The 27,006-nt window shown below is 34.2% G+C and overlaps 1 long non-coding RNA gene across 1 annotated transcript in view; it reads left to right on the forward strand.

The window, feature by feature from the left end:
* The first annotated feature begins 1,256 nt into the window (after positions 1 to 1,256).
* LOC135274155 (uncharacterized) overlaps positions 1,257 to 27,006 on the forward strand; it is a 54,678-nt gene continuing 28,928 nt past the window's right edge. Inside the window, exons 1-2 of the long non-coding RNA XR_010341934.1 lie at positions 1,257 to 1,439; positions 1,610 to 1,835. This is a non-coding gene — a long non-coding RNA (uncharacterized LOC135274155). The remainder of the gene's footprint in view (positions 1,440 to 1,609; positions 1,836 to 27,006) is intronic.

Consider the following 27,006-nt stretch of genomic DNA (forward strand, 5'->3'; position numbering starts at 1 on the left):
CCACACATGATTATTTCCATTATCTCAGATATTTAAAACTGAAGTTTGGACTCAGATTCTGGTTTTGTGAGTGAGAATCTAGTGCTCCTTTTAGCATAAAACTAGCATTAATCTAAAAACAATCAGAAGTCTCATGGGCATTTCACATAGCTGAAATATATATCTCCTTAATAGCCCATTCATTTTTTTTCTTTTGAATTAAACTCTTAGGAAAAGATATGCATTCGTATCAACAAATCCAGAAGGACAGTTGCAGATTTAATGTCTTTAAATAGCAATTGCAATAAACATTTGTGGACTTTCCTACTACATTTGTGCTGAAGGAGTAAGGAATATGCCATCCCAAAATATGTCACTCTGGCATAACGACTATTTTGAGGTAAGGACTTGAAAAACAGCAGGTGCAAGAAGATCACTCTGAATGTCATGCTGTTTCTTAAAATCAGGAGATAAAAATCTGTTGTGAAAAATGTCCTTTTCTTCATGATCAGAAGGAAAATATCAATAGGAAGTTGAGGTTAAGAGAAATTTGTACAAACCAACCTTGTTACACTAACTTATCTTTCTAACAATTTCTCCACTCAACTTTGCATTGCTTTGTCATTTTCATAATTTACTACTCCTTGTTTAATTCAATACACAAGGGTTCAACTCTAACAGCATTTTTGGGTCTTTATTTCCTTATGAGAGCTCCCAAATCACATAAAACTTATAATAAATAAATGTATATGCTTTTCTCTCGTTGTTGATCTATATGCTACCCCGAGAAGGTAAAGATAACAGTTTGTCTTCCCTACTGGTACAAGTGCACTTTGGTAAAATCGTTACAGATATCACAATTATACATTGTGTGTGCCTCTAAGGGGAGATCACAAAATCTCAGTCCACACATAGCCAACACACAATCTTCTGCTTCCTCTTTTGTAGGGCACTGGTTCAAGGAAAAAGTAATATGCTAAATAACCAATGTTATAGAAGTATGACTAATCATTTTGTTAGCAAGAGCACCTCCGCATTAGACAAGCAAAATTTTATAGTGGTAATGGCTGAAGACATTGCTCTCTTCAGTTGCCTATCTGACTTCTGTTTTATGATAACACACATTAACTTGGTGATTGGTTATGAATATGTAATGACTACATTGCAGACATTATGGGTTTTTGTTTGTTTGTTTAAATAGAAACATACCTAGCCGGCAAAATCCTATTCAAGTAAAAGTCTAAAAATTGAATTTTTGTTGCAGATTCCAAAAGATGTATGGGCTTCATCTTTCTCTGGTGACTTCTCAATATGAAAATGTGAACTGAAGATAGGGTCAGAAGTTCTGAGTCAGAAAATTTTGAAAGTTTGGATGTTATTTTTAACTATTCCTACTTGATATAAGAAGTCAATCACAATAAAAAAGCAAACATTATAATTCTTCTCCCTAATTTTACCAGGTAAGAGTAAATGTTCTTGTCTTCTATAATAAGATATTGTCTGTGGCAGTTTTAATGTATCACCTTGTATACTTTAGAACATACTTTGTTCTAATTCATTTTTCCCATCACCTCTATGATTTTTAATGTCAAGAGAAAAATGTAATTTTTTTTTTTTTTTTTTTTTGTAGCTGCTCAAGTACCTAATTCACGCTGGATGCTCAGCAAACATTGCAGATCTCATGGATCATCACCCATAGCCCTTGATTGATCTATTACATCAGGGAGAAAGGAACAGTGGAGCAGATCTTGACAGCTGGGGCAAAGCTGTGGAACTTAACAGATTACAGAGATGTGCCCTCTACAAGACTGCAGTAATCTATTAATAGAGAAAATATTGCACCGTTCTGGAAGAAGGTGAGTGGTTAAGGTCTGATCCAGACAGGTTGCTGTTCTGGGAACAAAGAACTTCACTTGGAAGGAAAAAGAAAAGTACAGTATATGCTATTTCTTCATTTGGGAAAAAAATATAGCATCAAGTAAATTTGCAAGTCATAAAATCTCCATATCATTCAACAAATGTCCCACATGTGACCCTACAGATGCTTTATCATAAGGAATGCAATATGCCTGGAGATCTCTAACATAAAATGGTAAAGTATGGACATTCACTAGGCTGTGCCTAAATGTGAGAAGGTGGAATACAGATGAGGAAGAATAATTAAAAACAACAGAGACCAAATATTTCTAAATGGATTATGAGAAGATAGCACATGTAGTGTATTTACATATTTCTTAGAAACTTATACAAATAATTTAGTTAGCTCTGTCTGCAGCTATGCTTACAATCTGTCTAATGTGCACTTGCTTTTTTTGTCTGAAAAATCAATTTTCTTCTCGTTTAGAAAGTTGGCTAAAAGAACAGAGAATTGCAGATACACAGGATGTATTGAAAAACAGGATATATTAACTTCACATTTTCTCACTAGAGAGCCTTTCTACTGTTGTGAAAAGAATAAAATCTCATACATAACTTTTGAGGCATTTTTCATAAGCATTCACCATGAGCTCTTCATTCATCTCAGGAGGAAATTGAGTTTTGTATTAGAAAAATGTTACCTGAGTACATTCAGTTTCTATATTCTCTGTGCTTTGATTCAGAAACATGAGGTAGCATAATGTATTCATGAAATCTAATAATGAATCATATATGTATGTTTTAAAATTTCAACCCATTTTATTTTATAATCACAAGTATGTGAATCATAGATTTCAAATTATGGATAAAAGAAACCATAGAACTTGGAAATTATAGAAGTTAGCCCAACTAAAAGAAAATCCATCCAATTAAAAATAATTATAATACCTTTTAAATGCCTCCAGATATGTTAGTCTCTATCTTAGCAATAGGATTTTAAGTATAATGAATTTATGTGCTTCTTATTCTTACTAATATATTTCCTATAGTGTATGCATAAATGAGATATACTAAATTAAATATTAGATATTGATTCTCTGATGTTTGAAACCTATTAACTACAGAGCATTGTTTTTCAAAGTGCAGTAGAATGATGCTTTTAAAGTTTTTTATTTCATTTTGTTTTCTAATTTGAAAATATAAAAATGGCATTAAGAACCTTCATAGATATGCTACTCAAAATATGCTAAATTTACATAAGTAAAATGTTCATCCATTTAAAAAATTTGTTCTAATTGTCTCATCTGCTCCTTTCTTCCTTTCCTACTTTCTTTTGAGATAAACAAATAGGGGTGGTTCCCGACACACAATGGTTCCACTTACTACTTTTTTACTTTATGATAGTGCAAAAGTGATACAGTCATTCTGTTTTTCACTTTCAGTGTGTTTATCAGTAAATTACACAATGTATTAAACCATTTATTATAAAATATACTTTGTCTTAGATGATTGTGCCCAACCATAGACTAGGTCAGTATGCTGAGCACATTTAAGGTAGGTTAGGCTAAGGTATGTTGTTAAGTAGGTTGGCATATTAATTGCAGTTTCAGCTTATATTTTCAACAAAGAATGTGTTTATCATGACATAATCCCATCATAAGTCAGGAAACATCTGCACTTTTGCGTTCCACATTGTTTGCTCTATTGGATTTTTCAGCTATTCCCCTTTGCACTATTTTTTTAAAGTTACTCTAGGGATTACAATTTGTTACAGTCAACACTAATAAATATACTACTTCACTAATAATGTAAGCACTTTGCAATTAATTAATTTCATTTATTTCTTTATATACAGTTATGCTATTGTACATATAATTTCCACCATATTCATATTGATTTAGACTTAAGCAATCAATAATATTTTAAATAATTTTAAATACTCTTTTGTATTTATCCACATATTTATGATTTCCATTTGTCTTCCTTTCTGTGGAAGAAAGGATTATCCAGGCTTTCACCTAGGATTATTTCCCTTCAAAATAAAGACACTTCTTTTGTATTTTCGCAAATTTCTTGTATCCAGTACAAAATTCTTTTGAAGTTTATATTTCTTGAAAAGTGTTATTTCACTATCAATTTTAAAGTAATGTAGGATTTGAAATTTATTTATTCAGCATGTTTAAAATGTTGCATTTTTCTTGCTTCCATCGATCTGACAAAGGGGGAAACCACAGTACTTTTTTTTTCCCTCAGAATTCATTGTATTTATTTTTCATGACCTAATTTAATGTTCTTGCATTTTTGAATTTCATCAGCTTGACCGTATTGCATTTGGTGGCGGTTTTCTTTGTATCTATCCTGCTTGGAGTTCATTAAGTTCTTGAATCAGTCAGTTGACATTTTTCATGAATTTTGGAAAATTTCTGTTGTATGTTTTCTCTCCTCTCCTTCTGGAATGCCAGCCATCTCTAGATTTGCTATTTTGATTTATTCTCACAGGTCTCAGGTACTCTAATGTTTTATTATTATTTTTCTGTTTGTAATTCAGTTTGTACAATTTATATTGATTTTATTTCATTTCAGTATTTATTTTGCTTTGTCCAGTCTTCTATTTCCAATTAAAATTGTTTTATAAAGATATCATATTTCTCTCTCTAAAGTTTCCATTTGCATCTTTTATTTAGGGATTCCTTTTTTTTTAATGTCTCCATTTTTTTCACCAATTTTTTTCCAGTTTTTCTCTAAACTATTTTAAAATATCCAATTGTTATACTAAAGTCCCTGTCGGCTAATATTAATATCAGTGTCATCTGTAAGTTTACTTAGCTTACCTGTATTTATTTTACTTCTGATTGGAAGTCCTATTTGCCTCTTTTTAAGTAGGCAAATAAGTAGGTATTTTTATTATATATAGATGTTACAGATGATATATTATAAAAACTGGATTGTATTATCTTCTATTATAGATTATTGAGTTGTTCTGGAGGGAATTTCTATTACTGTTGGATCACTTTGATCCTGTCTAAACTTAGTTTTAGGTTGGGGAGGTGGTTCTATTTTAGGTGTGTTTTCAGAATTTGTGTGCAACTCTTTTTTTATATAATGATTTTTATTCTTACATTTTTTTCTAGTTGATGAAAGCTTGAAATGTAAATAACTCCTCAGTAATTCACTTCAAAACTCTGTTTAATTCTCAGATGTTACCTGCTAATGATTACAAAATCTTGTTCTTTAAATGTGTAGTTTAGGATTCAGTCAAAGAACAAAGAGCTCCACTACACAGATTTCTGAATCTTCTTCACTGCAACCCTTCATATTAGGTGTTGTTCCTCACAAATAGCCACCACTTTGTCACTTTTTTGATCTGTTTGTTCTGTCCAACAAGACTGCTGCTGCTTCTTTGGGCTGTACTTCCAAGGGTTAGGAATGACTTGAACCAGAAGCCAGGTGATGATATGTGCAGAGCTCACCTTTGAGGCATCCCTTCTTCAAGTCTCAGAGCCCCGTGCTGTCTGTTCTCAAATACATGAAAAGAGCCCCTTGACAGGTTTGTTGAATTTTAGAATTTTCCAGAATAGTAGAGTAAGTCCAAGACCAGCTGTATTGTCACTGACAAATCTAGAAGTTAACATGAATTTATTTTTAAATATCATTTTATTTAGATTGTAGTGATTCTCCTATAAGCTGCAGAAAGCTTACTGTGGTTATTTTTTATTGTTTCTAGTAAACATTATTGTCATTTTTTATCATAACTAATATATATTCATTACTTTAAAAAATACTGTACTTTATAGTTTTAAAAGTCCATTGATTTTTTTTTTCTTGAGTGATGGCAAACTTTGTTTTCTCTTATTCTGGGTATTATTTTTGTTGTTGTTATTGCTTTATTCTAATGAGTTCAGTTCAATTAAAATATGTTGCCCCAAAGCCAAAATTGACAAATGGGATCTAATTAAGCTAAAGATCTTCTGTACAACAAAAGAAACTAACATCAGAGTGAACAGGCAACCAACAGAATGGGAGACAAATTTTGCAATCTATCCATATGACAAAGGGCTAATATGCAGAATCTTCAAGGAACTGAAACAAATTTACAAGGAAAAAAAACATTAAAAAGTAGTCAAAGGTTGTGAACAGGCATTTCTCCAAAGAAGGCATTTATGTGGCCAACTAACATTTGAAAAAAAGGTCATCATGACTTGTAATTAGAGAAATGCAAATCAAAGTCACAATAAGATACCATGTCACACCAGTTAGAATGGCCATTATTAAAAAGTCAGGAAACAACAGATGCTGTAGAGGATGTGGAGAAATGTGAGAGTGTAAATTAGTTCAACCATTGTGGAAGACACTGTGGCAATTCCTCAAGGATCTAGAACCAAAAATACCATTGACCCAGCAATCCCATTACTGGGTATATATCCAAAGGATTATAAATTGTTCCACTATAAAGACACATGCACACGTATGTTTACTGCAGTACTGTTCACATTAGCAAAGACTCGGAACCAACCCAAATGCCCATCAGTGATAGACTGGATAAAGATAATGCGGCACATATACACCATAGAATACTGTGCAGCCACAAAGAAGGATGAGTTCATGTCCTTTGCAGAGACATACAGGAAGCTGGAAACCATCATTCTCAGCAAACTAGCATGGGAACAGACAACCAAACACCACATTCTCACTAATAAGTGGGAGTTGAACAATGAGAACATATGAGCACAGGGAGGGGAACATCACACACTGGGGCCTGTCAGGGGCTGAGGTATAGGGGAGAGACAGCATTAGGAAAAATATCCAATGTACATGATGGGTTGATGGGTGCGGCAAACCACCATGGCATGTGTATAACTATGGGACAAACTTGCATATTCTGCACATGTATCCCAGACCTTAAAGTATAAAAAAAGTCATAAAATAACATATAAATATAAACTTTTAAAAACAAGTGACTCAAGCATTTCTTCAGCAGTAAAATTAGTTTCCATAGATGAGGGAAAAGCTGTATTTTGTGGTCCACTGACACATAAACTCTTCATCTATTTGAACTTTCTGAAAATCAATAATTGAAAAAATATTACAGTATTATACATGGAAAAAAGCATTCAGTAATCAAAATGTTGTTTAAAGTAAAATCTCTTGGATATTGAAACCAAGAAGAATTTGGAATTAAGTCTAAACAGTTTCTATTAATATGAATGTTAAACTCAAAATAAGTCTAAAAATACACTTGAATTAGAAGTAATACAATTTAAGAGTAAACTGATGACATGGGAGATTGAGATGAACACAGTATATTCTAATTTTACATAATGCTTAAGGAAAGAAAATAAATGTGGTTTAATTATTTAATATTAACATAATATGGCAACTTTTTAATTATATACTATACTTTAAGTTCTGGGATACAGGTACAGAACATGCAGGTTTGTTACATAGGTATGCACGTGCCATGGTGGTTTGCTGCACCCATCAACCCGTCATCTACATTAGGTTTTTTTCCTAGACCCCATCCCCTGACAGGCCCTCGTGTGTGATGTTCCCCTCCCTTCTCATTGTTCAACTACCACTTATGAGTGAGAACATGTTTGGTTGTCTGTTCCTGTGTTACTTTGCTGAGAATTATGGTTTCCAGTTTCATCCATGTCTCTGCAAAGAACATGAACTCATCTTTTTTTATGGCTGCATAGTATTTCATAGTGTATATGTGCCACATCTTTTTTATCCAGTCTATCACTGATGGGCATTTGGGTTGGTTCCAAGTCTTTGCTATTGTGAGCAGTGCTGTAATAAACACACGTGTGGATGTGTCATTATAGTAAAATGATTTATAATCCTTTGGGTATATACTCAGTAATGAGATTGCTGGGTCAAATGGTATTTTTGGTTCTAGATCCTTGAGGAATTGCCACAGTGTCTTCCACAATGGTTGAACTAATTTACACTTCCACCAACAAAGTAAAAGCATTCCTATTTCTCTACATCCTCTCCAGCAGCTGTTGTTTCCTGACTTTTTAATGATTGCTGTTCTAACTGGGGTGAGATGGTATCTTATTGTGGTTTTGATTTGCATTTCTCTACAAGTGATAATGACTGTTTTTTCATATTTGTTGGTTTTCATAAATGTCTTCTTTTGAAAAGTGTCTGTTCATATCCTTAGCCTACATTTTGGTGGGGTTGTTATTTTTCTTGTAAATTTATTTAAGTTCCTCGTAGATTCTGAAAATTAGCCCTTTGTCACATGGATAGATAGCAAAATTTTTCTCACATTGTGTAGGTAGCCTGTTCACTCTGGAGTTTCCTTTGCTGTGCAGAAGCTCTTTAGTTAGATCCCATTTGTCCATTTTGGCTTGTGTTGCAGTTGCTTTTGGTGTTTTAGTCATGCAGTCTTTGCCCATGCCCATGTTCTGAATGGTATTGGCTAGGTTTTCTTCTAGGCTTTTTATGGTTTAGGTCTTATCTTTTGTTAAGTCTTTAATCCATCTTGAGTTAATTTTGTATAAATTATAAGGAAGTGATCCAGTTTCAGCTTTCTGGATATAGCTAGCCAGTTTTCCCAATACCATTTATTAAATAGGGAATCCTTTTCCCATTGCTTATTTTTGTCAGGTTTGTGAAAGATTGGATGGTTGTAGATGTGTGGTGTTATTTCTGAGGCCATGTTCTATTCCATTGGACTATATATCTGTTTTGGTATCAATACCATGCTCTTTTGGTTACTGTAGCCTTGTAGTATAGTTTGAAGTCAGGTAGCGTGATACCTCCAGCTTGGTCTTTTTGCTTAGGATTTTCTTGGCTATGAGGGTTCTTTATGGTTCCATATGAAATTAAAAATAGTTGTTTCCAATTCTTTGAAGAAACTCAATGCTAGCTTGATGGGTATAGCATTGTACCTGAATCTCTGGGATACATTTTAAGCAGTATGTAGAGGAAATTTTATAGCACTTAATGCCCACAAGAGAAAGCCAGAAAGATCTAATATTGACCCCTAACATCACAATTAGAAGAACTAGAGAAGCAAGAGCAAACAAGTTCAAAAGCTAGCAGAAGACAAGAAATAACTAAGATCAGGAAAGAACTGAAGGTGATAGACATGAAAAACTCTAAAAAAAATCAGTGAATCCAGGAGCTGGTTTTTTGAAAAGATTAACAAAATAGATAGACTGCTAGCCAGACTAATAATGAAGAAAAGAGATAAGAATCAAATAGACACAATAAAAAATAATAAAGGGGATACCACCACTGATCCCACAGAAATACAAACTACCGTAGGAGAATATTATAAACACCTCTATGCCAATAAACTACACAATCTAGAAAAAATGGATAAATTCCTGGACACATACACCTTCCCAAGACTAAACCAGAAAGAAGTCAAATCCTTTGATAGACCAATAACAAGTTCTGAAATTGAACCAGTAATTAATAGCCTACCAATCAAAAAAAGTCCAGGACCAGATGGATTCATAGCCAAATTCTACCAGCATTACAAAGGAGTTGGTACCATTCCTTTTGAAACTCTTGCAAGTAATAGAAAAACAGGGAATCTCCCCTAGCTCCTTGTATGAAGCCAGTATTATCCTGATACCAAAAACCTGTCAGAGACACAAAAAAAGGAAAATTTCAGACCAGTATTCCTGATGAACATTGATGCAATAATCCTCAGTAAAATACTAGCAAACTTAATCCAGCAGCACATCAAAAAGCTTATCTGCCATGATCAATTCAGCTTCATCCCTGGGATGCAAGGCTAGTTCAACATACACAAATCAATAAATGTAATCCATCACTTAAACAGGACCAATGCCATTTTATGACTTTTATAATTGTGGAGAATAACTCTGACTCCAGAGTTGTTCATCACAAACAAAACAAATACTAAAACTGTCCTGCTTTTGTTTTGTTTTACTTTAATTGTCTACTTGTTTTCTTTCTATTTCATTTTATTAGATTTTATCTTTATCTTTGAAATTTATGAATGTAATAAAATAGGTGATAGCATACATTCCTATAATACATAGTACAGTTACTTGTTAATTCCTTTTGTTTTGAAGAATAAATCTTTTATTATATTTATAATTTTAAATGAAACTTTTTATAGAGATGTTATTATTGTAGAGTTCCCTGTGCCTTTAAGAAATTATACAAAAATATCTCATATAGCCTTTCCCTGAAAAGTAATATGCAAAGCTATAGTACAGTATCACAACCAGAATATCTACATTGATGCGATCTGCCCATCTTATGTAGATTTCCCAGTTTTGTTTGTACTCATTTGTGTGTTTGTGCATGCATGTGTCTAGTTCTGTACAATTTTGTCACATGTGCAGGCTCATGTCTCCATCATTAGCCAAGAAACAAAACAGATTCATAACCAGAGAGAGCCATCATATTGCCCTTTTTAAATCATGTGCATCTCCCTCCCGGCCCCATGGACATTCTGAACTCCTGATTGTCACTAACTATTTTCCAGTTCTAAAATTGTTTCCTTTAAAAAATATAATGTAAATAGAACCATATAGTATGTAATTTTTTGGAACTGGCTTCTTTTTTCACTCACCACAATTTTCTGGAAATTAGATTTCACTTTGTTATTACTCCCATTCCATCTTTTCTGTTTCTCATTCCAATGTTTTCTTGTACCTGTGCGTGATGTACCTTATATCTCGTCTCTTTTCTTTTCTGGAACCAGAGTCATCAGATCTTTTTGAGTTTTGAGATTCTCAGATTTAAATGCATACTAAATAATTTGGATCTTTGTCAAATTTGTTCCATTGTTATTACTTCCAACACATCTTAAAATTCTATAGACAATGTTCTCTTATAAATAAAAAAAAGTCTCCTGTTCACACATTTTTAGCTAGTTCCTCCTTCATAGAAGAAATATTTTCTTGTGAATCAATAAACATACCAGTTTATGCATATTTCAGAAATTCACCTCTAGAAAAACTATTTTCTCTAATTATTTACATTGGTCTCATATTCTAAAATATTATTTTTGTAAAACCCTTTCATTATTTTTTATTAATTTGTAAGGAGAGATTATAATATCATTAATGCTCTTCATTGAAAGTGCTATCACAAATGTCTGAAATTCTTTTGGGTCCATATCAAAATTAGAAAGAAACTTACAAAGTTTTATTTGCTTTGTGGTTTAGGGTACTGGAAGAATTTGGAGGTAGTCTTACATAGGAAATTTTCCCCTTATTTATTTTTGTTTTGTTCTGTTTTCTTTTTTCTATTTGCTATCGACTGAATCGTCCCCTCACCCCCTAGTCGTATGTTGAAGTGTTAACTCCAATGTAATGGCATTTGGAGATTATTAGGCTTAGATTAAGTGTTGAGATCTGGAGGTCATCCTCATGATGAAATTAGTGTCCTTGAAAGTGATCTTATAAGAAGAGGAAGAGACATCGGTGCACTCGCCCTGCTAGATAAAAACATAATAAGAAGGCAATCACCTACAATTCAAAGATAAAGCTCTCACCACACACCAATGCTGCTAGCATCATAATCTTAGCCTGTAAAAATGGAGAAAATAAATTTATGTTTAAGTCATCTAATCTTTAGTATTGTGTTATAGGAGCCTGAGCACACTGCATTAATATCAAAGTGTTAATTTTTTATTTTTTGTTTTTTGAAATCTAGGAGTTTGGTGGAAAGGTAGCAAATTTTTAATACTGGGGAACTGCTTGTAAAGTAACCAGTCATAGATGTGATCATCACTTATGACTCTTTACCAGGTAATACCTCAAAAGATGAGAGTCAATCATGGTCATATGCTATACTGTAACTTATGAGGAGTTTTGATGTTATCTATTGTGAACTTCAAATCACTTCTACATTTCCTCAATCTAGTTCTGCAACTACTCTAAGTTGTGTTACTTCTTCCAATTTTGAAACTTTACAGAAAAATAACTTTAGTCTCTAGAACTTTGGTAGGCTGAATAATGGACCCCAAAGATATCCCCATCTTATTTCCTAGAACCTTTGAATATGCTACCTTACATGGAAAAAAGACTTTACAAACAGAATTAAGTACAAATCTTGAAGTGGGAAGATTATCTTTAGTTACTAAATAGTCTCAATGAAAAAGCAACAATTCTTATAAAAGGAAGGCAGGAGGCCCACACAGACAGAAAGACAGTGATAGAAGCCAAGGATAGAGAAAGAAGTTGGAAGATGCTATCTTGCTGGCTTTGAAAATGGAAGATTGAATAAATGGCTAAGGAATGCACTAAGCTTTCAGAAACTAGAAAGGACAAAGAAACAAATTCTCTTCCAGATTCCCCAAAATGATTGTGGTCCTATCATTCTATTTTAGAATTTCTGACTTCCAAAATTATAAGAGAACAAATTTGTTTTCTGGAAAAAACTTTTTGATAATTTGTTACTACAGTAATAGAAAACTATTGCAAATACTAATATAAATATTTTGAGTTCTAAATGAGTTCAATAAAAAGTATGTTTCATTGGCTAAATTGGTGGTTTAAACTGTAAGCTGAAATACATAACAATAAAATTTTAATAATAACTAGATTAATATATGATCTTGTGGTTTATAAAGAAGTATACATATCTTTTTTTTTTTTTTTTGAGATGGAGTTTTGCTCTTGTTACCCAGGCTGGAGTGCAATGGCACGATCTCGGCTCACCGCAACCTCTGCCTTCTGGGTTCAGGCAATTCTCCTGCCTCATCCTCCTGAGTAGCTGGGATTACAGGCACGCGCCACTGTGCCCAGCTAAGTTTTTGTATTTTTAGTAGAGACGGGGTTTCACCTTGTTGACAGGGATGGTCTCGATCTCTTGACCTTGTGATCCACCTGCCTCGGCCTCCCAAAGAGAAGTATACATATCTTTAACTATTTTCAGAACAAAGCAGATTCATGTTATATTTTAATCTACTTACAGAGTACTTTAGAAATAATTCAGAAGTAAATATTTATATCTAATGATACAGTTTGAATATTTGTCCTTTCCAAATCTTATGTTGAAATTTAATCCCCACTGTCAAAGGTGGGGCCTGTTGGGAGGTGTTTGGGTCATTTGGGGCAGATCCCTAATGAATGATTTAGAGTTTTCTTTGTGATAGTGAGGATTTCTCATGTTTAAAAGTGTGTTTGCCACTTCTTCACTGTATCTTGTTCCCTCTCTTGTTATGGGATATGCCTGCTCCCCTTTTGTCTTCTGTCATGAATGTAAGCTTCCTGAGGTCCTCACCAGGTGCAGATGCCAGCACCATGTTTCCTGTATAGTCTGCAGAACTGTGAGCTAAAACAAACCTGTTTTCTTTATAAATTATCCAGTCTTAGGTACGTATAGCAACTCATAAACAGCATAATACAGAAAACTGGTGCCACGGAGGAAAGCAGTGCTATAACATTGTGTGAAAATGTGGAAGCAGCTTTGGAACTGGGTAATAGAGAGAGGTTGGAAAGGTATGAAGGGCTCAGAAAAAGGAGAATGAAGGAAAGTTTGGAAATTCTTAGAGACTAGTTAAATGGTTGTGGCCAAAATGTTGGTACTGATACAAACAGTGAAGTCAGGGCTGAAGAAGTCTCAGATGGAAATGAGAATCTTATTGGTAACAAGAGCAATAGGCAAGAATAGCCTTATACAGAAAATTGGTGCCAAGGAGTGAGGCATTGCTATAAAGATACCTGAAAATTTGGTAGCAACTTTGGAACTGGGTAATGGGAAGAGGTTGGAAGAGTCAGAAGGGCTCAAAAAAAGGCAGAAAGATAAAGGAAAGTTTGTAACTTCTTAGAGACTGGTTAAATGATTGTGACTAAAATGCTATTAGTAATATGAACAGTGAAATAGTCCAGGCTGAAGAATTCTCAGCTGGAAATGAGGGATTTATTGGGAATGGGAGCAAAAGTTACCCTTGTTATGCCATAACAAAGAATTTGACTCCATTGTGTTCATGACCTAGTGATCTGGGGAAGTTTGGACTTAAGAGTGATGACTTAGGGTATCTGGCATCAGCAAAGCACTCAAATTGTGGTCTGACTGCTTCTAACAGTCAACTGTCAGATGGGATTGCAAATAAATAACTTAAAGTTGAAACTTATATTTTAAAGCAAATCAGAGAGTAAAAGTGGAAAATCTGCACCCTTGCCATGTGGTAGAAAAGAAAATCTAGTTTTCAGGGGCAGAGTCCAAGCAGACTTCAAAGAAATCACTTGCTAGAGTGATTAGCTACCTAAAAGAAAGCCAGAAGTGAATAGCCAAGACAATGGGAAGAAGTCCTGAATGATATTTTAGGGATTGCTAAGGCAACCCCTTCTATCACATGCCCAGAAGTTCAGGAAGAAAGGATGGTTTCAGGGTCCAGACTCAGACTACTGGTGAGCCTCAGGAAACTGCTCTCTGCATCCTGGCCACTCCACCTCCAGCTTTGGCTCAAAGGAACCAGGTACAGCTTGGTCGCTGCTCCACTGGTTGCAAGACATAAATCTTGGTGGTTTCCACAAGGTGCTAAGTATGCAGATGCTCAGAATGCAATAATGAAGTAGATTTGGGCTTCCTCCTAGATTTCACAGGATGTGTGGGAAAGGCTGGATGTCCAAACAGAAGCCTGCCACAAGATCAGAACCCCCACAGAGAAAATCTACTAGGGCAATGATAAGGGAAAATGTGGGGTTGGAGCCCTTACACAAAGTTCCCACCAGGGAATTGCCTAATGTAGCTGTAGGAAGTGGGTTACCACCCTCCACACCTCAGAATGGTAGCTTAACCACAGCTTGCATCTCTGACTGGAAAAGCCATAAGTACTCAATTCAATCCTGTGAGAGCAGTCATATAGGCTGCACCCTTCAAAGCCAAATGAGTGGGGCTACCCAAGGCCTGGAATACCACCCCTTGAACCAGGATGTGGGACATGAAGTCATGGATTATGTTAGAGCTTATGATTTAATACCTGGGTTTCAGACTTGTGTGGTGGCTAATACTTGTTTCTTTTGGTCAATGTCTCACTTTGGCAACTGAAATGTTAACCCAATGCCTATATTGCCATTGTATTTTGGAAGTAAATAACTTATTTTGATTTTACAGACTCATAGGTGGAAGGAAATGAAACTCAGATGAGATTTAGGACTTTGAATATTATGTTAAATCAAGTTAAGATTTTAGGGGACTACCATAAAGAGATTATTATATTTTGCAATGTGAAAAGGACATAATATTTGAGGAGCCAGAGGCTGGATGATATAGTTTGCATGTTTGTCTCCTCCAAATCTCATGTTAGAATGTAATCCTCAGTGTTGAAGTTGGGGCCTGGTGGGAGGTGTTTGGGTAATGGGGGTAGATCCCTCATGAATGGCTTAGTGCTGTCCTCATGATAGAGTTAGTTCTTATGATATCTGATTGTGTAAAAGTGTGTGGCACCTCGCCCCTTTCTCTTGTTCCTTCTCTCACCACATGACATGCCTGCTCCCCATTCACCTTCTGCCGTGATTGTACGCTTTCTGAGGCCCTCAAAGAAGCAGATCTCGGCACCATGATTCCTGCATAGCTTGCAGAACAATGAGCCAAAATAGACCTATTTTCCTTATAAATTACCCAGCCTCAAATATTTACGACAGTGCAAAAATCGTCTAATACAGCTAGCTAGTCATCAATAACTGCATCTGTAATATAAATATGTGAAATACAAGATAATTGGATACATCCAAGAAAGTTACCTAATAAGATCCTTTGAATTTAGGGTTGGGAAAAAACCATTTTGAGAGAGGAAGAGAGAAAGAAGAAAGAGAATCACAAATCTGATCTCATCATCTCACCTCTAGAATAATCTAGAAAGGGAAATAATAGTGACTCTTTTGGAAGTATGTGATCAATAAAAATAGCACAAATTGGGCTACCTATAAGGACAATGTGAAAAAAAAAAATAACTGAAGGATTTTCCTGGAGAAGTAGTAGGTTTTGTTTGTTTGTAGTTCTAAAAATCGTGACTGGGACTTACACATTTGGAAGATGAGGTAGACTACATTTTTTTTTCCCACTAAGTATGAGCAAAAACCATCAACATTATGTGTAAGACAAACATAAGAAGACTCCAGAAGAAGGAGACAGAAAAGGAGAGTTGCTAGAGACCCAAGAATCAGATCGGAATTTTCTTTTTGCCTCATGTATTCCAGTCTGAATACCAGAAGCTGACAAACTGAAAATGCCAGTAGGAACAGTAAGTCCAAGAAAAGCCATTTCTCCTTTACCAAAGGAATAGAAAAGTGGCATCCTAGAGAGGCAAAAGCATTCAGACAATAACTATTCTGCTCTAGCCACACACCACAAAAAATAATTATAACATCTACCTCCCCAAAACACACACATGTGCCAGCAATGTTGAGTGAGGAATTTAGGATTACATTATTTCCAGACTATAATGAAGCACTCCAGGCACCAGCTTGATATTAGAGAAGGCTGAGTAGGAATTTGGAACTTCTATCACCACTGGACTATAACAAGGCCTCCTAGTGTCAGTGGAGACCAACTGGGAAGCCTGGTACTTTATGCCTGCCTGGCGGTAATGAGGCATCCCTCTCCCACTTTGCTGGACTGATTTCCAAGAAGACCAGTGGAAAGTTAGAACTGTCACAATCACTAGGTTTATTAAAAGGCACCCTCTCCATTGATGTCAGATAAGGACAACTCTAGGTAATAGTAGTAAGGTGATCCTCACAGCCAGGGCAGTGTTTTGGGAGGCCCAACATGGGAATCTGAACTTCTACTCCATTGTAGTAGTAAAAGGAGCTTCTCATCCACAGCCAGTATCAATAATGTCCAGGTGGAGGAACCAGAGTTCCACCTCAGATACCAATAACCAGAACTTCATTTCCCCTTCACCAATCAGAATAGGGTTGGAAGAGGCCTGGAAAAACATAAACCTTTAAATAAGAACCAGAGTCTTGTATCACAATACCACAAATGTGCAGGTTTTGATCAAACATCACGCTTTCTTTCTTTATACCAAGAATGATATTTTAAATTGAATGAGAAAATACAATCGACAGATGCCATGATGAAGATAACACAGATGGTAGAATTGTCTGATAAGATTTACAAAGCATCTATCATAAAGATGCTTTTGCACAATGAGCAATTATGAATATGTTTGAAACAAATTAAGAAAAGAAACTCTCAGCAAAGAAATAGAAGATCTAAAAAAGAAATAAAGGGAAATTTTAGAACTTAAACATATAAAAACCAAATTAAAAAAAAACTAAACTGAATAGATGGATTCCACAACATTCTAGAAAGGAGAGAAGAATAAATCAATGAGCTTAAAAATAGAACAATACTGATTACCAAAGCAATTTTCTCTTATTTTCAGAGAAAATAATCTGAAAAATCAAAACCTAAAGATGTAAGTATAATAAAAGATCTAATACTGATACTTCAGTCCCAAGAGGAGATGAAAAAGGAGTTGGGAATAAAATGTTATTCCAATAAATTATGACTTAAAATTCCCTAAATTTAGCAGAAAAAAAACAACATAGATTCAAGAAACTGAAAAAACTAAAAAGGTAGGCCAAAAAGAATCCAAACCAAGCCCCATCATAGTGAAAATTTTGATAATTAAAGACAATGAAAAAATTATGAAAGTCACTAGAGAGAAAAATGCATCCTGCATATTAGAAAAGCGATTTGAATGAGAGCTAATTTTTCAAGCACTGAAAGAACTGTTAACACAGAATTCTACATCCAGTGAAACTATCTTTAGTAATGAAGGGGAAATTAAGACAGTCTTAGATGAAAGAAAACTAAATTATCAGCTTATTTAAATAAAAAAATAAAATTATAAAAGGAGGAAGCTTGGAACATTATGAAAAAATAATGCAATCAGCAAAAATATGAGTCTATTAAATAAATTTTCTTTACTTTTTTTTAAATTACATTTGATGTTTGAAACAAAAATTATATCACTAATCTGGTTTGCAATGTGTGAAAAACATTTAAGAAAGAAATAAAATATCTAAGTTAGTGGAGAGATATGTAATATTCCTTGGTTGGAAGACTCATCTCAGTAAAGATATGAATTCCTTCTAACTTGGTATGCAGATTTTACACAATTATCAAAATCACACCAATAAGTTTGGTATATATAAACAAAATTATTCTAAAATGTATTTGGAAGATAAATATAGAATAGTTAAAACAATTTTTAAAAGTATAATTAAATGAAAACTAAATCCCTACCTGCTTTCCAGAATTACCATATAGCTACAGTACTATATCATATGAGTTAAAGGATAAACACATAGAATAGAGAACCCAGAAATAGACCTATACCAATTTAGCCAACTGATTTTTAACAAAGGAGGAAGACAATTTAATTGGAAAATTACAAAATCAACAAATGGTACTTACTGTAGCAATGGGATATCGCCAGGGAGTGGTGGGGAATAAACTTGACTAAAATCTCTCTTACTTAACAATATTTAACAGAAAATAGATCACAGATTAAAGTACAAAATGTAGTGTAAAACTTCTAATGCATGTCACAGAAGAAAATCTTAAGGATTTAGGACTTACTGAAGAATTCTTAAAATGGGATTTAAAGCATGATCTATATAATAAATATCAATAAATCAAAATTTACAATAAAATTCTAGCAGAATTACAAGATATTGAATAAAATTTAGCACTTCTTGCTCTCTCTGCCTTATTTCAGTCTCAGGTCCACCCTTTTAGCTATAACCACAAGAGAGTTCTAACTACCTTATTGTTGTTACTGTTTTTTCTTTTCACTTCATTTATTCTTTACTAAACCTGATCTGGATTTCCAATTTCTAGAGTATTTTTTAATCATTTTATTTTCAAACTGCCCATTCTTCTAATAACAATCTAGCCTCTTTTTTCTCTTTTGCTCCTTTTTTGTCCAATTGCATTTTCTTGTGAACTAATACCTGCCCACCTAACAGGCCAATGTTTCTATTTCCTCATTGACATCACTGCTGCTGCTATGTTAAGGGGTCCTCTCATGACTCACAAACAAGATTAATATCCACAAAAGGTCTCATTTACCCTTTTTTTCTAAATAATTACAGTTATTCTCCCAAAACTAAAATTAGTTTTCTCCTAATAATTGTGTTGATCATTGCCAATGTGGACACAACAGGTCCATCATGTAGATAAAAACAATTTTAATATAATTTTTTTTTTTAAAAAAACCTTACATTTTATTTATTGAAAGTATATAATAAGAAATTTGAGAATTAGATTATTCTTTATACTTAAATAGACAACATATATCAATAGTTTTTGGTGTTTTACCCTGAGACTAGTTGAATTATTCTCTATCGCCCATCTCCCAAAAAATACTCAAATGGCCAAAACACAGAATTTCTCTTTCTGTGGGCATAGGAAGAGTCAATATTTTCTTCCATGTTTAAAATTCAGGAGTGACACTCTCAGAACCTTCCACACAGTTTAAGACTAGCCATTAGAACATTTATGCAAATAGACTACTCATATGCCAGTACTGAAAATTCATACATTTTTTGTTGATATTTAATTACCTTTGTTCATAACAAATCTTTAATGTCCATTACTGATAGTTTATATTACTGATACACCATTATTTTTACACATACTAAGGCAATTACTTGTGTCCACAGACTTCTTAGGCCTATTCTTATTTAATGAGTAATGAGCAGCAGAAGAAACAATATTTTTTGAAATTTCCAGATGTTGAGCATAAAATGTATATTTGCTTTAGTCCTTAGGGCTTTCAAACTTTCTGTTCTATAGGAGGGTAGAAAGTTACAATGGGAGAAAAGACAAAGAACAAGATGGGTAGCTGAGATATGGCAGCCTGCTAAATAGTTATGATAAACCTGCAATATTTGCTGTGTAGCAAGTGAAACAGCACTCTGCATTGTGTAGAAGTAATTAGGGAGAGGTTCCCTCGGCTACTTTAGTCAACACTATTTGAGGAGGCAAAATAATATATGAGACAACACTCATTAAAGGAAACTCAAAGCTAATGGGATATATTACTAATATTGTAAATGTGGTGTTTATTTAAAAAAAATCTTAATCGAAAGAAAAAAAGAAATTGTATTCCCTTTCTTACGTGAAATAATCAGAAAAAAATATGATTCAGCGGCTGAAATCCTGAAGAAGTCATATACAAACAAGTGAAATAAATCAAATATTTAATTAAAACTCAAACTTACTCAAAGAAAGCTCAATTTTGGTATTGTATGCAAATTTCAGCCAGTAATATTTTTTCAAGTAACATAAAATCTGAAAACTAATGTTAATATTAGGTTATTTTTCACTGTGCTAAAACTCTATCCATTTTGTCATTTGCTTTACAAATTTTTACTTGACCAAAATTATTTACATAATACAAGTGATATAGTTGGATTTCCTATATATTTGTTTATTTTATTCAACCATGAAATGGAATCTTGTTAGGGGAAAACAGTTAATTAAAATTTGTAAACAACACATAGCTAAGCACAGCAAACACACAAAGAGTAATATAATGAGGTAGTTTCTGGTGCATGGAAATTAACATCCCCTTAGGGAGATTAAATAACTGAAAGAAAAAAAGAAAAAAAAACTGAAGAATGGTGTATTTAAACTTGATTGTTGCATCAAGTGTATAAATATTGTAAAATTTTAGCAAAGGAAGGGTCTGTTATAGCTTGAATAGTAGAATGAACTCTCCTAATGGAGGAATGGTTAGCTTTCATGCAAAAATCTTAGTATAATTAGAAAAGACCGTGAGAATGGCATCATTGTTATTTGTCCAAAAAGAGGAAGAGCAAAAACACAAAGGTAGAGTACATATGAGAAGTGAGCCAAGGGAGGAAAGCAAGCAAATGGAGTATCTCTATCATAGCAAAACAATGTTCCTTTAAGATGCCCATGTCCTAATCCCCAGAATTTGTGAATATGTTAGGGTTATATGGAAAAGGGAATTAAGGTTGCTGATAGAATTAAGGATGCTAATTAACTATCTAAAACTAGAGAAATATTTTTCCTTATCCAGGTTTGCTCAGTGTAATTAAAAGATACCTAAAAGTCAACAAGAAAAACCTGAGAGTCAGAATCAAAGAGGCAGATGTAACTACAGAAGCAAAATTGGAGTGCTGAGGTGTGGCAATTATTCAAGCCTACTATGCTGGCTTTGAAAATGAAAAAAGAGGGTAACCCACCAAGGAACACTGGAAGCCTTTACATACTGGAAAAGATAAGGAAACAGACTATCCTCCACAGCCTCTAGAAAGGGAAGAAACCCAGTATTAGTCTGTTTTTACACTGCTATAAAGATACTACCAGAGACAGGGTAGTTTGTAAAAAATAGAAATAAAAACAGTTGACTTGGCTCACAGTTCAGCAAGGCTGGGGAGACCTCAGCAAACATACAGACATGGTGGAAAGAGAAGCAGGCACATCTTACATGGCAGCAGGAGAGAGAGTGTGTGAAGGGGAACTGTCAAACATTTATAAAACCATTAGATCTTATAAGAAATCATTCATAATCATGATAATAGCACAGCAGAAACTTCTATCATGATCCGTCACCTCCCACCAAGTCTCTCTGTTGACATGTGGAGATTATGGGGATTACAATTTGAGATGAGATTTGAATGGGGACACTGAGCCAAATCTTATTATTCCATCCCTTACCACTCCCAAATCTCACATCCTTTTTACATTTCAAAACCAATAATGCCTTCTACAGTCCTTAACTCATTGCAGCATTAACTCGAAAGTCCAAGTCCAAAGTCTCATCTGAGACAAGGCAAGTCCCTTCCACTTCTGAGCCTGTAAAATTAAAAAAACAGAAAAACAATTTAGTAACTTCCAAGATACAATGGAGGTACAGGCATTAGATAAATGCTCCTATTCCAAATATGAGAAATTGGCCAAAACAAAGAGGCTACAAGGCCAGAAAAGCCTTAAATCCAGCAGAGCAGTCATTAAATCTTAATGCTCCTAAATAATCTCACTTACCTCAATGTCTCACATCTAAGACATGCTGATGCAAGAGTTGAGCTCCAACTGTCTTAGACAGCTTTTCCCTCATGGCTTTGCAAGGTACATCCCCCATCCCAGCTGCTTTCATGAGCTGGTTTTGAGTGTCTGTGGCTTTTCCGGGTACACAGTGCAAGCTATCAGTGGATCTACCATTCTGGGGTCTGAAGTACAGTACCCCTCTGCTCAAAGCTCGGCTAGTCAGTGTCCCAGTGGAGACTCTGTTGGGACTGAAACCCCACATTTTCCCTTCTCATTGCCCAAGCAGAGGTTCTCCATTGGGGCTCCACCCCTGCAGCAGACTTTCACCTGGACATCCAGGCATTTCCATACATTCCCTGAAATCTAGGTGGAATTTCCCAAACCTCAATTCTTGACTTATGTGCACCTGCAGGCCCAACATTATGTAGAAGCCACCAAGGCTTGGGGCTTGCACCCTCTGAAGCAATGGCCTAAGTTGAACCTTGACATTTTTTAGCCATAGATAGAGTTGAAGTGGCTGGGACACAGGGTACCAAGATCTGAGGCTGCACACTGCCTGGCTCATGAAATCTTTTATCTTCCTTAGGCCTCCAGGTCTGTGATATTAGGGACTGTCCCCAAGAACATCAACATGTCTTGGAGACATTTTCCCCAATGTCTTGGCAATTAACATTTGCCTTCTTGTTTCTTATGCAAATTTCTGCAGCCAGCTGAATTTCTCTTCAGAAAATAAGTTTTGCTTTTCTATGGCATTTGTGGGCTGCAAATTTTTCACACTTTTAGGTTCTGCTTTCCCTTTAACATAAGTTCCAATTTCAGATCATCTTTCTTAAGTTCAAAGTTCCAGAGTTTTCTAGGGCAGTAGCAAAATGCTGCTAGTCTCTTTGCTGAAGCATAGCGAGAGTGACCTTTGCTCCAGTTTCCAAGAAGTTTTTAATCTACATCTGAGACCACCTCAGCCTGAACTTCATTGTCCACATCATTATCAGTATTTTGGTCACAACCATTCAAGTTTCTAGGAAGTTCCAAACTATCACACATCTTCCTGTCTCCTTCTGAGCACTCTAAACTATTCCAACCTCTGCCTGTTACCCAGTTTCAAAATCATCCCCATTTCCAGGTTAGCTTTATAGCAGTATCCAACTCCACTGGTACTAATTTACTATGTTAGTACCATTTTCACACTGCTATAAAGACACTTCCCGAGACTAGGTAATTTACTTTAAAAGGAGGTTTGATTGACTCACATTTCCACATGGCTGAGGAGGCCTCAGGAAACTTACAATTTTGGTAGAAGGGGAAGCAGGCATATCTTATGTGGCAGCAGGAGAGAGAGCGTGTGAAGGAGAAACTCCAATGCTCATAAAACCATCAGATCTTGTGAGAACTCACTCACTGTTATAAGAACAGCGTGGGGGAAACTGCCTTACCTCCATGATCCAGTCACCCCTCACCAAGTCCCTCCCTCAACATGTGAGGATTATAAAGATTACAATTCCAGATGAGATTTGGGTGAGAATACAGACCAAAACCGTATCAAGCCTTAATGACACCTTTATTTTAGTTCACTAAGACTTGTCTTGTTCTAACCTACAGCACTATAAGTATAAGGAAGGCAAAGTTTTACCTCTGCCCTCTTAGAGCCTCCTGCTAAACCTGAGAATTAAATTGATATGAATAGATTTACAGGAGAAAAGCATACATGTGTAATATGTTTGACACAACAAGGGAGCTCTCATAAGGTAATAAAGACTCAAAGACATGACAAAATTTACGTACCTTTGTAGTAGGTTCAGCAAATAGAGGCAATTGTACAAAAGCGATTGTATTGTATGGTGAGGCTAAAGAAAGATAATTATTTTAACAAGGTCTAGTTGTATAAAATTATCTTGTTTATGACTCCGCATCCCAAAATGTTTCTTTTTTCTTGGTATAGCAGGGAATCTTTCACATGGAAATTTTTATCTCCTATTTGCAGGAGAATGTTGAAATGCCCTTTTTGCATCTGCTATTTTTCGAGTGCCTTTATATTGAAGTAAATCTTATGTCAAGGTGGCATATTTTGGGGTGGATATTCTGCCACCATTCAAAAGATAGTATATTTGTATTCCTTTAAACCACTGTGTTTATGGTGCCTAGAAGCTTGAGTTGTTATCATTCTAAGGATCAATATTCAGATAAAAAGGAACATCTTTTATTAATGGTGTGAGAATGAAAATCAACATAAAATAAGAAAAAATATATATTTTTAAGTCAAATCTTGGAGACAAAAATAAGAGAAATATGGATGATAAATATATTTTTTGAAAAGAGATAAATTGGCAATATATAGGATGATTCTTTTCAATTATTGTTTAGTTACTATTTGTATAGGAGTTATGTGAAATTAACAAAACTTTTTGAGGAACAATTTTCTTTATTATGAATTGGATTAACATTTCCAATAGAGGTATAATGTGTAGATAAAAACATCTTACTAAAGCCGGGCGCGGTGGCTCACGCCTGTAATCCCAGCACTTTGGGAGGCCGAGGTGGGTGGATCACGAGGTCAAGAGATCGAGACCAAACTGGTCAACATGGTGAAACCCCGTCTCTACTAAAGATACAAAAAATTAGCTGGGCATGGTGGCGCGTGCCTGTAATCCCAGCTACTCGGGAGGCTGAGGCAGGAGAATTGCCTAAACCCAGGAGGCGGAGATTGCGGTGAGCCGAGATCGCGCCATTGCACTCCAGCCTGGGTAACGAGAGCGAAACTCCGTCTCAAAAAAAAAAAAAAAAAATTTACTAAAGTAGGAAGAATTTCCGATATGTACATATAATACGCACCATATATAGTAAAATATGTCATCCAAATGTATAAATATAATTATCTCAATTTTATTTTTAAAAGGCATACTCATTAGAAAAGAGAAATTTGTAAGGTAATGATGACCTCAAGTACATTTTTCAATTTAAGTTATATAATTAATTTATAATTATTTTACACTAATGATAAATTCAGATCTATATACATTGAAATTAATCACTGTCAGCATAATTCACATCATGACTATTAAAAATAACAAACATAAGATTCTATAGTTTATTTAATCTTATCCTCAGTCCACCATATCGTTTTTACTTAGTAACACAAATGCCTCACAAACTATAAATAACTCCTCTTTTCCTTTTTTGTTCTCCATTATTTTGAATGGAAATAGTTTGACTATTTCAAAATATGGACTAGGGTTTTCACCTAGTTCATTTCTTTTTTGAGATAGAACCCAGGGACATTTTACTGATTTTAGCATATTTTATATCAACCTTTTTGAGACTATTTTGTTTGCATTAACAAGTGAATATTTCAGACCAGCATTCCTCAAGGTCTTTCAATAACTTAAAAATTCCTGTCAGTGTACTCAGTTATACCATTATATCTCTGTGAACAAAAATGAACTGTGAGAATGAACATTGGCATGTAAACTACAATCTTTCATGCTTTCTCATTTTATAGTTACCTGTGTGTAATGCCAGTTTTATAATAACACTTCAGTGACAAAAGTACGCTTTCAAACTAGGAGTAATCTTCGATAAAGAGAACAGAATAAAGGCTATTTGTATAATAATCACATTCTGATAATGAATCACTTTATTCTTTATTTCCTGTAAAACTATATACATAGGCATGAACAATAAGCATACAAAGGTACGAGAATGAGTTATTTAGCAATTATGTTATCTTTTATAAGTACTTTAAACTGCATAATTGTTTAATATCTCTTTTAGCTTTCAGGTTTCTTTTATTTATTCACTACTATTTTCTTCATACTTGAGAAAGGTTGAAAATATTTATCACTAAAAAACTGAAGCTACTAGACTCCAACTCTCAAATAATAAACATTTGATTATATTTACCTTAAAAAAAATAATTTATAGACTTTATAGGCCATTTCTTCCCAGCAACAGAACATGAAAATAAACACTAATAAATGATTGTGTGGGTATATACATGTGTACATATATATATATATATATAAAATAGGTACCTTATGGAATATATTAAAACATTAATAAAATGAACACTAATAAATGTGTGTATACATGTGCACATATTTCTTAGCCTTCATGTACTCATATACATATAAATTATATGTAAATGACATATATGACATGTAAATCATTTGCATATAAATGATGTGTACATGAAAGCTAATACAGAGTTTCTCACTACAGAATTATTATTTCTGGCTGCATGATGAAATGTTTCTCAGAACAGCTGCTCTGAGGGCTTTTTGAGATCACTATCTATAAGAACAGGTGTCATTGTCTTTTTCACTTCTTTGACACTTTCATTGATGGTGCAAAAACAGTAGTAGATGAGAGCACTAGCATAAATTAGAGCAATGGCATCAAACTGTAATTGTAGTCTCTTGCAGAAATTAAAACATCAGTTTCAGTCAAGATTAGCCAATAAAATTTATTCATTTGTTTAAATAAAATATACACTTTTAAAAAGGTACAGACTTTAAAAAATATTTCTTGTAACAAAATGGGAAGCAAATTATAGTTATATTCAGATTTCAGCATTTGGAAGACATTTTACTAAAACTGAAAAAAGGAAGCCTTCCACTTCAAGGGAAAAAATGACAGTATGTCTATCTAACGAGAAAAATTAAGGTATTATGAGAAAATTAGAATTTTGGAAAACTTGTATCTGTTACCATAATTTGGAAGCTTTCCAATTCTTAAAAGACTTTCTAATTCCATCAGTAGTGATATTAACACACAAAATTTTCTTTTGATATTTTAAAATGAAAAGTGATAACATTTACATAATTAGTTACATAATACCGTAAAGCAGTAGTTTTTAAACGACCAATATATGATTTCAAAAATCACTTATGGGTAAAATATTATTTCAAAGTGCAAGTTAAATTAATAGCATTTAACACTTGAGTAATGTTTAGTCATAAGCTTTCAGAGTCTACATTGCAACTTATTTTCTGAACTATACCATGTGGCGAGTTTGATATGGTAACAAAAAATCCACTATTATGTTAAACTATTATTATAATACTTTCCTTTTTCTAACTACACTTATGTGAAAACTCCGCTTTTCTTCATATGTTTCAATCAAAGGAACATATTAAGATTCTTGTCTTTTACAGTAAGCAGTTAATGAGATTTAGATATATGTAAATCTCTACC

The sequence above is a fragment of the Aotus nancymaae genome, unplaced genomic scaffold (assembly GCF_030222135.1).
Source record: "Aotus nancymaae isolate 86718 unplaced genomic scaffold, 86718_ANA_hifiasm-v0.15.2.pri h1tg000011l, whole genome shotgun sequence".
Lineage (NCBI taxonomy): Eukaryota > Metazoa > Chordata > Mammalia > Primates > Aotidae > Aotus > Aotus nancymaae.